The sequence below is a fragment of the Contarinia nasturtii genome, unplaced genomic scaffold, assembly GCF_009176525.2.
Source record: "Contarinia nasturtii isolate CC-2019 unplaced genomic scaffold, AAFC_CNas_1.1 Cnas_scaffold_350, whole genome shotgun sequence".
In the NCBI taxonomy this organism is placed as follows: Eukaryota; Metazoa; Arthropoda; class Insecta; order Diptera; family Cecidomyiidae; genus Contarinia; species Contarinia nasturtii.
Window position 1 is genome coordinate 3,213,168 of NW_022197705.1, and position 13,572 is coordinate 3,226,739.

Below are 13,572 nucleotides of genomic sequence, written 5' to 3' on the forward strand. Positions count from 1 at the left end.
TTATTCTGTTGACGTATCGTGTGCTAGTTAGTGTTGAACGGTTTGTTTATGTGTATGCGTTGAATATGGCATTCATTCGATGAAGGATATGTTCACTCACCAATACACTCATTCAACGGTGTCGAATAAGAGATTTATTTATTTATGACACATATAAAGAGAGCACATGTGCACGTTGCCCACAAATTGAAGTTCATTTCCATTTATATGGACGTATTTATGCGATGATGAACATTGATGAGAGAATGAGAGAAAGATTGACCAAATAAATGTGATTGAAGAAATTAAGAGTACATCAAACATTTATTACACCATTTTAATGGGTTTTATCTATTGTATTCAATAGAGATTATATTTACGTGCAATTTCATTGGATGGCGGCGCGTAAAATCGGGTTATCAGTTCACACATGAATGACATATAAGTAGCGAAATATCGAAGATTTATTAAGTGCAAGTGGATTGGAGATTGTTTACCATCGATTCCATTGATGATTGATGGCCACCAATTGAATTTCCATTCCAATGGATATCGAAAAAGGCACAATCGGTGATAACAGCATTTTGTTTATTTACTCATTTGTGAATGGACACCGTCTATTGGCTCTTTGGAAAAAGATTATTTTTACTATTTGGTTCTTTTGATAAAACTCGTCGCCAATTTACAGAAACTCATTGCAATGACTTCAACATATCGGCAGTAAATTGTCCGAAATATATTTGGTTAATGGCCCCCTTATTACTGAGAATAATCGCACACATGATAGTTACCATGCGCAAAGAAAAATGTAAATAATGAATGACCACATCAATTTCCTTCTTGATGTGATGCGGCTCGTGAACGATGTTGTTTTTTTTCTTGTCTCATCATTTCTTAAGTTTTTTTTTTCTTGCTCTTGTTTTCGTTTATTTTTTTCATTTAAATGCACATTTCACAATGTATCGCAATACCACCTGCTCTGTGTCAACAAAGCACTAAATTTTATTGCAAGTGGCGCGCAAGTTCTGAGTTTCTCAGCACGCATTCATTGAATTGCACATTCCAGCTCATACGCTTGCCACATTCATCAAACCCAAACCGGCATCCCAGACTAAATGAATTGAATTTTCGCATTTTGTGGCACAAAAGAACAAACCACACAATAATGATGTTGTCTCTTCTTTCGCATCATTTTACGATGTGTGATTTTATAGCCAATTATATACGTATCAACAATATATGTATCAACTCAAAATGTGTATGAACGATTTATAAGTCCACTGAGAGTGCTGTGTTTTTTTTTTAAATTCATCGTCGGTTACGAGTTTGATTTTATCATTTGCAATTGTTTATGTCATTTGGATTGAATTCAAATTTTCAACGGGTTTCCAATTAGTCGATGTGTTTTTGTTTTTTTTCGAATGCGTGTTCCATACGTGACACGAATACAAGAGCAATGATGACATATTTCAATAGTGATGGGACGAAATTAAAAAAAAAACAACGAATCTGTTGAGATTTGAATCGAAGATTCTGTTAATCGCTTGTTTACATTTTTTCGCTCTCCGTTGAGCATACGATTAAACTGAAAACAAGATCGAGACGTATTGGAAACGACACGGCAATGGGCAATAAATTATATTAGAATGTTGATGGTGTCATTAACTAGGATTTTTGCCTGATTAAAATCTTGCATCATATGAAATTGTGTACGATGTGTTTTGGTGTGTGAGTGAATGTGTACGCATCACGTTCATCTATTTTTAATGCGTATGTTGTTCGGCACGCAGCAGCGCATTTTTAATTTTTCATATCTTTCTTTTTGAACGGGCATCAAAATGTAATCGCATCAGTTCATCCATTTGATGAAATGCACGACAAGTGCATACGTCTGAATGTTCAACAAGACATGCGGATTAGTTTAAACAAGCCAAAATATTGTTTGACGCCGTGTACGGATTTTCAGCGCATCACCGAGAAGAAAAATTGATAAAAATTCTCAACGCCCACTTGCTGTGAGCAGCAGCAAAAGTCTCTAAGGTAATTGTGTTTGCGTGCGAAACGGATGAATAAACAAAGCATTTTCGATACACATGTCGCTTGATGAAATAAAAAATCATGAACATTCTCTCATGAAAAATTAATCAAGCGATTGCTCACAATGGGATTATCAATGGCATTTCGATGAATATTTTTCAAGAGAATAATGTGCTACTTGTGAACTAAATTTATTAATTTACTACATGAGCTCATCGAATTCAATTTGTTGTTGTTGATGAAAATGTGCTGTTTCCATTTTCTTAATTCGTCGCCGTTTCAAACTACAAATATAACATTTATCATCATGGTATTTCTCAAAAAAATGTTTTCTGCATGAATATTTACATAAATTTAAATCGTCAATGGGCTGTATCTCCATTTTCAATTATTTCGCACAACAATAAATCAAATTCGTGTTACACTTGATTACCCAATAACAATGGCTTCCAATATAAATGCCAAACAAAAAGAAAATTTTCTTTTCCTTCCGCATGATGAGTGTCTTATGTCCAGTGCTATGAATTGCCTGCCGAAACCGATTCCAAACTTCCTAGTTGAAAATATGAAGGCGCACAAGTGAAAAGAAAAGAAAAAAAAAATCAATAAAAATATGTCAAAAGCGCAAATCATAGGGTTTAACTCAGCTCACTCGTTTTTGCAATATATGCGTTGTCCTTTCCACTTTTCGCTTTGCAATCACTTTGCGACTCTCTTCTCAGTGCAAATGGGCGCCGGGAACATGAAACAAAAGAGAGAGAGAGAAATAAAACTTATATAAATAAAATGGCAAAACAAGAAAATCTTATTACGAAATTGAATTCGATGTCAATTTAGAAGATTAGATTCAGTGAATAAAATTGTATACAAACTACTTCCTGTGTTGTTATTTCGAAATTATGCCAACAGTACGCATGTTGCTTCGTACAAGAAAAGAAAAAATAAAGTTCAAATTGAGCGAGCAACATATACTCTGGAAAAACTGTCCAAATTCGTTTATTTTGATTATAATATAAATAAAGAAGGCGAAAAAAAATAGAGCAGGGAAATGAAGGCGATCGATTCGGTTTGGAAATTTTTGACGAAGGAAAAATTCATCATGGCCCATAACAACGGGAGAAAAAAAAACATGCTAAAAATCGTATCCATAATGCTAATAGTTGAATCACGCAAAATCAGAGAACATTATATGGCCCAAACAATATAGAAAAACAAACATGATGAATACGGTTCGGTCGAATGGATTATGCCGTATAAATGTATGGATAAACAGAGCAAGAGAAAGTGTATATTTGCGGCCTGTCGCTCACAGCCAATAAGAATCCATTAATCAATATTGCTTTTTGCTGTTATTTGAAGTGAATGTTGTGCATGTTTCGATCCCCAAAAAGTCTATTTTCCATTTTCCTCCATTGCAATGTCCATCAACTCTCCGAATTTCGTACGTTGCCGCACCACATGAGGATATCTGTCAGGCATGGTAAAAAAGGGGATCAGAAAATGAAACATTAACTGCATAACAAAGTGGATAGAACTAGAGCCATTGAATCGATATTAATATGTAATAAGTCATACACATTTTTTTTCTCATCCACCAAACAATTCGTTTGCCAATCGAAAGATTATTTTCGATTATTTGAAGCAAAAAAAATGAAATTCCAAGCTGAAACAATAAGCGTAAAAACTCTTTTGCAACAATGTGGTATTCGTTTCAATGTGATGGAGGAAATGAGAACAAAAATGTTCTTGAAAATTCATTTCAATTGCGTATAAAGCAAAAAGTTCGACAAAATCCGGTTGAGTGGCTAATATTGAACGGGCAGCCAAGTAATATTTTGAAATTTAGTCATTAGACATATACCGGTTTGCGATGCTGATAAACAAATTGAAGTGTCTGTTTTTCATATTCGCTCACACGAGCGTGTAAAACGTAAAAGAACTTGAATTGTGAATAATATGCAGCTGCAAGTCGAGTCGTTTAATACCAATTTTTAATTAGATTTACGATCGCAGTCTTACTCTAAGTGCAATATGATACCGCTTGAAAAATGCTTCAATACTACAGTTGGAGTCCCAGGTAAATGCTTACCTACTATTTGATTCGGTTTGTTTTTTTGCCCGATTCAACCACTGACGTCTCGTACGCTGTTTATTTGTCATACTCATTTGCACTCGCCATGTATTCGAAACACGTACTGAATCTGGAATTTAAGAAACAATATAAATGAAATATAAAATTTAAATAATAAATCAAAAATTGAAAAGAAATAAAAGTTAGCCTTCAGATTTTGAACTGAGCTTGAAGCCAAACGCTAATGTATACGCACACAAGTACACTCTCCATTCGCTGCGAATTTATTGACCGCTATCTCAATGCTTGTCTTGACACATACTGGTTGTGCTGTATGCTGAAAGAAAATAATTAAAAACATGATTTTTATTGCTGTATAATTGAAGATTTCCCACTTAATGTAGCATATATCACATTGAAAAAAAAAAGGTTAAAGAGCACATTTAACGGTTTACATCCAACAAAATAATGAACAAACACTTGAAATGGAAAAGTACTACTGCATTGCAAGAAAAGTTTTTATCGTTAGATAAAATAATTTCGAAACATGAGAGAGAGAGAGAGAAGAGAAAAATGTTCGTCGCTTTTTTAACGATAAAATCGACAACGATTGCAACTAATAAATGAGTTTCATGGTTCAGCCAGCACATCACAGTCTGAAGGGATATATATAATGTTGTTATTGTTTTCCGAGGGAAGAACGCGAAGAAGTTTTCAAATGTATCGGTTGTTGAGTTTTACATTCATTAGTTTGTACATTGTACATACGAACCGCGCTCGAATAGGCTGCCATCCACTGTCAGCCGATGGAAAACTTTTTCGCCACATGTACTTTTCACATGATAAAAGCAATCGTTAGTCAGGTCGACATACAACATGAGAAAATTGTTTATGCCGACTTACAATATGAGAACGATTGTTCTATGGGTAGAAGAAATTTGCTGCGAACATCAAATTCTATTTCACGCAAATAACAAAATCAAACAGTAAACTGTTTACGGTATGCAACGCTTGAGATTTTAATTCGATTGCATATGTGTATCTTCAACTTGGGGCAAACATTTTCCATATATACTCACACTCTATATGTGTGCGTGTGTGTGTGTCGACCCTTCTATTGTTTTGTTTACAAAATCGAATTCCGAAAAGTGTGTGCAATTTAAGAATGTAATTGTGTGTACACCGTATCATTTTATCGGTGGTGTATTTGTGTAACGAATTCATTCGCTCGCTGCATGGATGGACGATGAATCAAATGAAAATGATACTGTGAAAAACAATCTACCAATTTCAATGAATGTATTTTTCAATGCACATATTCATTTCGAACACTCTCTCACACTCTTACTCGTTCTTTTTATCGGTTGCAATTGTTCGAGCCGAAAGAAAGATTACTGTTTACAACGGTACGTTTCGGTGTTATGTGTTTGAAGAATCTATGTGGAAAATTGTAATCATTTATGCGCAGCATCTCACTTCATTCTTCATTTTTCCTTCAATTTTGTGGCGCGCACGCAGTAAATTTTCTCTCTCTATCTCTTTTGATACATAAAATTCTCATACAAACACATAAACCATTCAGCGGCAACAACAAGCCACAGCAATGGCATTTGAGTTGCAAAATATATGTGTGTATTTGTATATATAGAAAACGGTGTGTGCACATCTGTGGTACATAGTTGGAGCCGTGTAAACGGAGGCCAACGATAACTGACGAGCCGAAATAAGCGACGGTTTCATGCTTTATCAGCAAGTGTTTGTGCATTAGTATCAATCTGAAATGATCCATTGAACGGTCGTTTCGTGTAAAACTGTGTGAAAGAATAATAATCCAAAAGAACATTTACCGACTTTATAAAACTCAATTTCTTTTTAGTCTATCAAAACATTACGGCACATAAAATAGAACACTTTTCAGTGTGTGGTTCCCAAAAATTTCAATTAGATTTATGTATTCGCTGCATTTTGTTCGATCCAAAAAACGACGTCGCAAAATGAAACAATTTGTTAACAATTTAACGATGAAGTGTACACGTGATCTAAGGAAATAAAAATAGACACAAATTAGACCATTACTAAATGCTTTGAAAAGTAATTTTAAAATAAATAATCGCAAGTGGAAGCTATAAACAATAATTATTCTATTGAATCGCTTTTTAATCATTTCGTTTCGCATACAATTTAATGAAAATGCTTATTATTTGACCGAAGTGATTTCGTGTAATTTTATTCAAACCTCGTTCATTGACTTTACTTTTCTGCTTCTGGCAATCGGATTTTTTCTGCTACTTTTTTTTTCGTTGAAAAGCAATAACCTTTGATGTCATTTAAATCACGATTGCATTTTTTTCGTCAAAACGAAGCATTAATTTTAAAATAAACACATTTTGTAAATAAAAGAAAATCACTTTTCGTTCGAAATTTGTCCCCATCGAAAGTGTAAATAAATCGATATTTTTCCTCAAAATTTCATTGCTCTAAAAAAATATAAAAAAATTCGCATTAATATTTTTGATACTAAAAATTGATAATAATCATAAAAATAATCGAGTTTTAAGGTGTATCATTCTCGAGGTTTCATAAACAAATTAACTAAACTAAATAAGCGGCAACTAAAAGACACTTAAAAGACGGTAAAATATATTTCAATGAATTAAGAGAAGATTTTGAAAAGTTGAGTTTTGCGTGTGAAAGACATTTCTAAATCATGCGAACGCATAAAAATCGATACGAAATGCGAATTTTGTGCTAGAGCATCAGGGCTACAGAGAAAGAGAGAAAGAGACAAGCAATGGAAGCGATGATTCACAAGCATTTGAAATAATAGAGCCGAAAACAAACACGCAGAATGTCAGAGAAGATTATTCTACCCTCGTTCTCGTGCAGCAATTGAATCCGAAAAAGCGGCAAAAATACCAAAATTCCCTATATTATATATATATACTCGCAAAGAAAGAGAGAAACGGGTCGGGGTGCTCGAGTACATAATCAAACTGACAGAGCCGAAAAACACACGGCATTGTTGTGCTCCAACGTTCTCTATGCAGTGAATCTCAAATCGAAAAAAAAAACTACGCAAAATACACACGAAAAGCATCTGAAAGGAAACTGAAAGGAAATCAATAAAATTATAAATATTTTCGCTGTTCTTTCTATGTTTGTGTCTCTTTTTGCTCGACTTCAGTTCGAGTGTTTGTTATGCGTTAGTCGTTACTCATGTATCATCTAATCATCGTCAATGTAAAAGTCGAACACACTTTAACCACGATGAATCTAACAGAATCGCAACGAAATCTGACATTTTGTACCATCACATTGCTTTGATAACGCAAAAATCAATAACAACAACAACCGCAAATAACATTGGAACGCTAAGCAAGAATAATGCAAAAGCAATTGAAAACGATGATGAAAAGAGCAAAATTATAACATAGAAAAAAACGAACGGACATGAAGTTTGAAGCAGTTTTCGCTTTCGTGTAAATTGTCTCTTGTTAAAAAAAAACAGATTATCAAAAGCATTGAAAACGAAACGAACACTAACATTTAGAGCGACTGATATGCGATAGCATTTTTTTAGCAAAAATAAACGAAGAAAAAGAAAACAAATAAACCATTGCATACCATTTCAAATCGACAAAAAAAAAGAACGATAAAACCGAACATTAAACGACATTCCAAAATGGCATTGACTTGTGAATTTTCTTTGCGGACATTTTATAAATTATTGTAACCGAGAAAGAGAAATGTAATATTTTCGATGATTTATGTGCTTGATAAATGCTACACTTTTGTTCAACGTGTTAAAAGACAAATATCAAGGAAGAAAGCCACAGTACTCGTTTACACTTGGCTAGCCGTTGGCATCAAACGAGAACGACTTTTGTGTTATTATTGTTGTTGTTGCCGAATAATCGAACGAAACTTTTGCGCTTGACACATCAAACGACAGAAAAAAACAACCACGAACATACACATAAAAAAAGCGGAACCAAACAAACTATTAATATTTCAATAAATTTTATTGAGTCGGTCAAACAGTGAGTTGAAAAAGTTTTGAGCGTTAGTCTTTCATTTCAATTGCACTTAATTTTTGTGTGTTTTTTTCGGTGGCGTTAACACGATTTGAAGATAAAAACGACGTTGCTTAATTCAAAACAAAACCAAAAAAAAGTGTCCTTCATGCAATCGATTGCACAATTTAAACAGGTGAGAATGTTTTTACTTCTCTTTTTTTCCTTTATATGTGAAACAAAAATGTATGATTGTATCGAGTGACGTTACATTCGAATTGAGTTGTATGTGCGAATGCCGTCGGTAAATCGATGATGAATCCCAATATAAGATGAATGGTTTTTCTGATCGTATTCCATCGATCCCGTTCAACAAGCGAATATGTATAATTTCGATAACTTCATAAGATGAAATATAATGGAGAAAATGAGGCGAAAAGGCCAACACAGAAATAAATTTATAATATTGACAGTGAAGCCAAACTGACTAGATAAGAAAATCCCACAGTCGTATACTCAGAAAAGTCCGTCGAAAAAAAGGATCAACTAAAAATATGAACTTGTAATAAAGTAATAAATAATCATAAATTCGTTCCGATTTACATGTTTTTTTTTTATTTGTCCGCCTTCTTTTTTTTCCAACTCTCGATCCAATTGTGTTGTTCGCCAAACGTGCCCAATGCTAAACATAAACACTTACAAAACAATAAGAACTAAACTAAAAACGGAACACAACCGCAACTGCTAACAACAAACACACACACACACACATGTATATGCGCGTCAGGCAACGACGACGATGATGACGATAGCGAATTGAACAATGTGCTTTGGCACATACGAAAATTACACCACACGATTATTTAAATTGCAATAAAATTATTATTTACAATTTTATTATTATTGCTTTGAATGTGCACGGTGTATTTGGTATTTGGGAATGAAGAACAAAAAAAAATATACACAGAATATATAAGCCGGCGAGAGATGATCGGCGAAGAAACGCGTGTGTTTTTCTAACCATGTGTCGGAGAAACGACTGAACGGAGTAAAGAACCAAAGCGAATGAATAAAGAATTTCTTGTTTATTGTGGCCAAAGAGAAAGAGAGCAACAACGAAGCAACCAGTATGGCATGAAAACGCATACTATCAACAAAAAGGAGACAACGACAAGCATGAAGAAGAATGTAGAGGAAGAGAGAGAGAGAAAGCGAGAAAAAAATACGCGATCAAAAAGGCTTTGGTGTTTTGTGAGAGCCACAGACTGTGACAGCACACAAAATACAACGAAACAACATTTCAACAGTATTCTTTTTAGTAATGCATTGCATCGACTTTGTGTGTTACGTACATCCAACTCAGAGAACGCAAAAAAAGAACCATTCTAACCGTAAAGCCGTGGAAGAACATGCGAAAATCGTTTGCCGGTTTCGGCATCATATAAACGTATGTTGAGCTCTTACTTTAGGCGCTTTTATTCTTGAATTTTCGACATGCTTTTTTCCTCTCTCTCTCTCTCCCTTCGTTAATTCTTATATTTTTGCTTGTTCGTGTAAACGATTTGCTTTTTGCCATTCAAATGCTCGAGTTAACTTTGTTTCTGCGACAATGACGACGACGACAAACGCTTATGCGAATTTTATTTTTGTTCCTTCTACTTAACTAATGCATTTGCATTATGATTTCCTTTTTGTTTATGTGACACCGACTCTATATTATGAAGCAAATATGGACGAAAAAAATTGCAACACATTGCCTCATCATTGGCTTGACATGATCTAAATCGAAACGATTACCCGTTGAGAGGTAGACAGTTCACGATGTATAGAAATTTCCTGTAGCCAGTATTACATTCAATTCAATGGTTTTTTGTCATGAACGATCAAGTCGACAATTCAATTGCAATAAACACGCACAATGTATTCTCGCATTCAACGCAACCAATTTAACTCCCACATAAATCTTTCCATGATGCGCACATGTATACCATGCTATAGCGCTTGTATTCACAATAATGTCTGTGGATGATTCGAAAGAGCAATGGTTTCACAGTATTGATATTGAAATATTTAAATGAAATTGCGGTAAGCAAACCGTAAATTTTCGGAAATTTTGCCATTTCAATGAGGGCACACTGAGTAGTCTTTTGAGATTACATTTAGAAATGAATTAAAAATTTAGAACGTTGAACTTTCATTCGTGGCTTTGAGTCAAACCCTGTACAGCTTCACACATGGCTACAATCACTCAGGCATTTAAAATCAGTTGAAATCACAAAATTCACATTTTGCAAAGATTTTATTTATCCATAAAACCAATTCGCAATACAATTTTCAATTCGGTATCGTATAAACTGTTGAGTCGACGATATTATTATTTTTTATCTCCATTTCAAGCATACAGATTCCTCCAAAGAAAAAGGAGATTGTCAATAAAATAAAAGAAAAGTCGTTCGATTTTGCTGTTTATCTGTAAATCCAAAATGTTTTTCGCATGATTTTACATGAAATCGGCTCATTTGATATGTTTTCCAGAAAAAAGAAGATGTTCGGTATGTAAACATTTGAACAGACAGCATCTGTGTGAGAAACGTGACTCGATTGAAAAGAGACCATTTCTCTGCGCGTTCACTCTCCATCACATTTTCGAATGGGCTTCGGTATATTCAGAGAATGACCGGTTATATACCATGGAGTCTTTGCTCCATGATATTCATCATGCATAGATTATATTCATAGATGTGTTCCTTCCATCTACGTGTGAAACAATTGCAAAGGGGTTAGTTCTGCCTTTTCATATTGTATTCATTTTGGTTTGAATTATTTAAATCGAGTGTTTATCATGTTGGTTATGCGAATCTCTCCAAATAAAAAAAAAACAAAAAAAAAACGAATTTCGATATTGAAACTGATTATCGAATAAAATGACACATGCATGATAAAAGCATAAGAAAAGGGAAGACATTTCTGGAACAGAAGGCAGAAAAAGAATATGTTGAAATCGATGAATTTATAGGTTTTTCAAAATTCCAATGTGTCACATAAATCACATTTCATCATGAATTGGGCCCCCAAACAAACATTTGCGCAATCACTTCAAATAATAAATCCTCATTTTAACGTACGAAGAGAAAACCGTTCATTTAAAAATACATTCACAACGGAAACCCGAAAAATTCTTTCACTTTGTGAATTAAAGAGAAAAAATTCCCAAGAAAATAGTTAAATTAAGTGTCCGAATAATAAAAAAAAACCGAAAGAATATGTGTGAAAATCATTATCTGTTCAGCGGAACGGCACAACAAACGAATGAAAAAAAAATCACACGGAAAAATCACAATATATATCGAAATCACTGCTTGCACTCGTTTGCTCACAAGAACAACTACAGCAAAGAAGAAGACGTGAATAAAGTTGCTTCTCATTGAATTTGATATAACGAGTTCATAATTCTTATTTTCACTGAAAACAATCGGCTCGGTATGAAAAATAAAATTTATGCATTACGTGCTCAATTCATCGTTAATAGTTTAACAAGTGGCTGGCGTACAATTTTGTTCATTGTGAATATACAAACGGCGAGGTCTGTGCTTTTTCCCCCGTAGGTCGCTTTGCATTTGCTCCTTTTTCTGCCAATTGGTTTAGTCTGCACGACGATCTGTGCACAGTTCACTCTCGATTTTCACATGCATCCGTCGCATCCAATGAAACATTTTGCAAAAATATCACACGTTCAATGTGCCAGGTGGTTTTTCATGAAAAAAAAATTCTTAAAAATTCCTATCAAACATTGAATCTAACCCGGATGTTGGAATTTCATCGAAAATACAGAGGTTTCATCCGATCAAGATTTCACTGTCGATGCCATCCAACGGTTTTTAAAGTTTTGCCGTTTGTTCGTTCCATTGATTCTACAGTTCATACGGCTGTGGCTGTCGGTTTTATTTCGCAAAGAATATTTATTTTATGGTCTTATTCAATTTGATTCACCTCTCTTTTTCACGAAAAAAAAAAACGAGAGAAGAAAACATCGTTTGCTGTTGATAAGCGATCATTTAATGCCGACACTCGTGAGTTTATTGACGGAATTCAATGTGACTATTTTAAATCGAATTGTTGTTGCTTTGTTTTTCGAATAATTTTTTTTTAGCTCCATTCAATCATTTTTCTTCGTCTCCTCGTGAATATTGTTCCAGACCGACCCTTCATATATGTAGAGAGAGAGAGAGAGAGAGAGAGAGAGTAAAAGAAGAAGAAAAATTATGAACCGAATGCAAACAATACTTCCTATTAGAGATTCGTGCACCTTGATAAAACACGGTTATTTATTTTGTAAATGCACGTATGGTTGCGCCCATGAAACATAACTCTGCCGGGTGAATGAAAATAAATAATAAATTTTTAATCGAGAACGCCCAAATCAAATTAATCTCCTTGGATCTGATAACAATTTAGCGGCTTTTGAACTTCGTTTCCATTGGATTATAGATGCTTACGAACAATTTTACGGCAAACATGCACGGCGGCTAAGAAAAATAGAAAAAAATCGTTGCATATAAGTGATTGAACTTATATATGTGAATTATTTTGCGGTTATACACTTACGGCGAATTTTGGCTCCGATTGCGCTCATTAACTCCTATCTCAAAGGCCTAGACACTTTTAAATGAACTGTAAACAACATTTTCCTGTATAAAAGTAGCACTTTTTTCGTTTTCCTCTAACACCATTTTCTCTCTTTCCCTCCGTCCTCTCGCAGCAGCCGCAAATTAAGTGCTGCATTATCCTAAGTGAAGATTTTAAGATAAATTAGGAGTAAAACGGTTTCGGTTTAAATGCACGAGAATCACTTTCATTTTACGAAATCAGTTTCAGTTGCATGTGTCATATAGCAATGCTGTAGCGCACTAAAATGTATCTTTTACATGTGTTTTCGTTGAGAAGGCAAAAAAAACGACCAGAATACAAACGAGACATATCTATCCATGCATGGATAAGTTTTACAACTCGTATACCCTCGGTAAAAGTCATTGACAGACACAAACGTTTTGGCTAACGAAAATAAAATGAAGAGGCTAGTAACAAAAAGTCATCAGTAACTGCAAGCAAAATACACATACAGACACACGCACTTATACGGGCAATGTGTGTTTGTACAGAAAAGATTGCAAGAAGAGGAAGGAAAAAAAGACATCGAAAAAGTGTACAATTTCGATGGACAACTAACAAGTCTGTTGTTTTTTGCTATCTCATTTTTCTGGAATACGTAAAATTGTTGTAACTGTTGATGGTGTAGCTCATTTGTTGGATGAGTTGTCCTGATAAATTGAAACACATACACACGTTTTGCAACTTTTTTTCTCCACTTTTTGGATCTGAAGTTTATTTTCACGATGCAGATTACATGGATGTGCTGTACTTGAAACTTTTTTGGATTCGGTAAATGATGAAAAATAATAAAAATTCTGTGTA

At 34.3% G+C, this 13,572-nt stretch overlaps 1 protein-coding gene and 1 long non-coding RNA gene across 4 annotated transcripts in view; one reads left to right on the plus strand and one right to left on the minus strand.

Moving 5' to 3' along the window:
• Positions 1–13,572, plus strand: part of LOC116338328 (homeotic protein antennapedia) — a 118,840-nt gene that overhangs the window by 33,310 nt on the left and 71,958 nt on the right. The window contains exon 1 of one of the 2 annotated variants that reach the window (XM_031763496.1): positions 7,249–8,296. The exons of the other annotated variant lie outside the window; for it this stretch is intronic. The gene's annotated coding sequence lies outside the window, so the exon portion shown is untranslated. Of the gene's footprint in view, positions 1–7,248; positions 8,297–13,572 lie in introns of those variants that run through there. 2 annotated transcript variants of the gene reach the window in all.
• Positions 2,293–6,122, minus strand: LOC116338329. 2 transcript variants are annotated; one of them, XR_004200865.1, is made up of 5 exons: positions 5,935–6,122; positions 4,344–4,424; positions 4,106–4,217; positions 2,669–2,730; positions 2,293–2,565 (listed from the first exon to the last, which is right to left on the minus strand). It is a non-coding gene; the product is annotated as an uncharacterized LOC116338329 (long non-coding RNA). The 2 variants fall into 2 exon arrangements; XR_004200864.1 differs by having other exon boundaries at positions 2,293–2,569.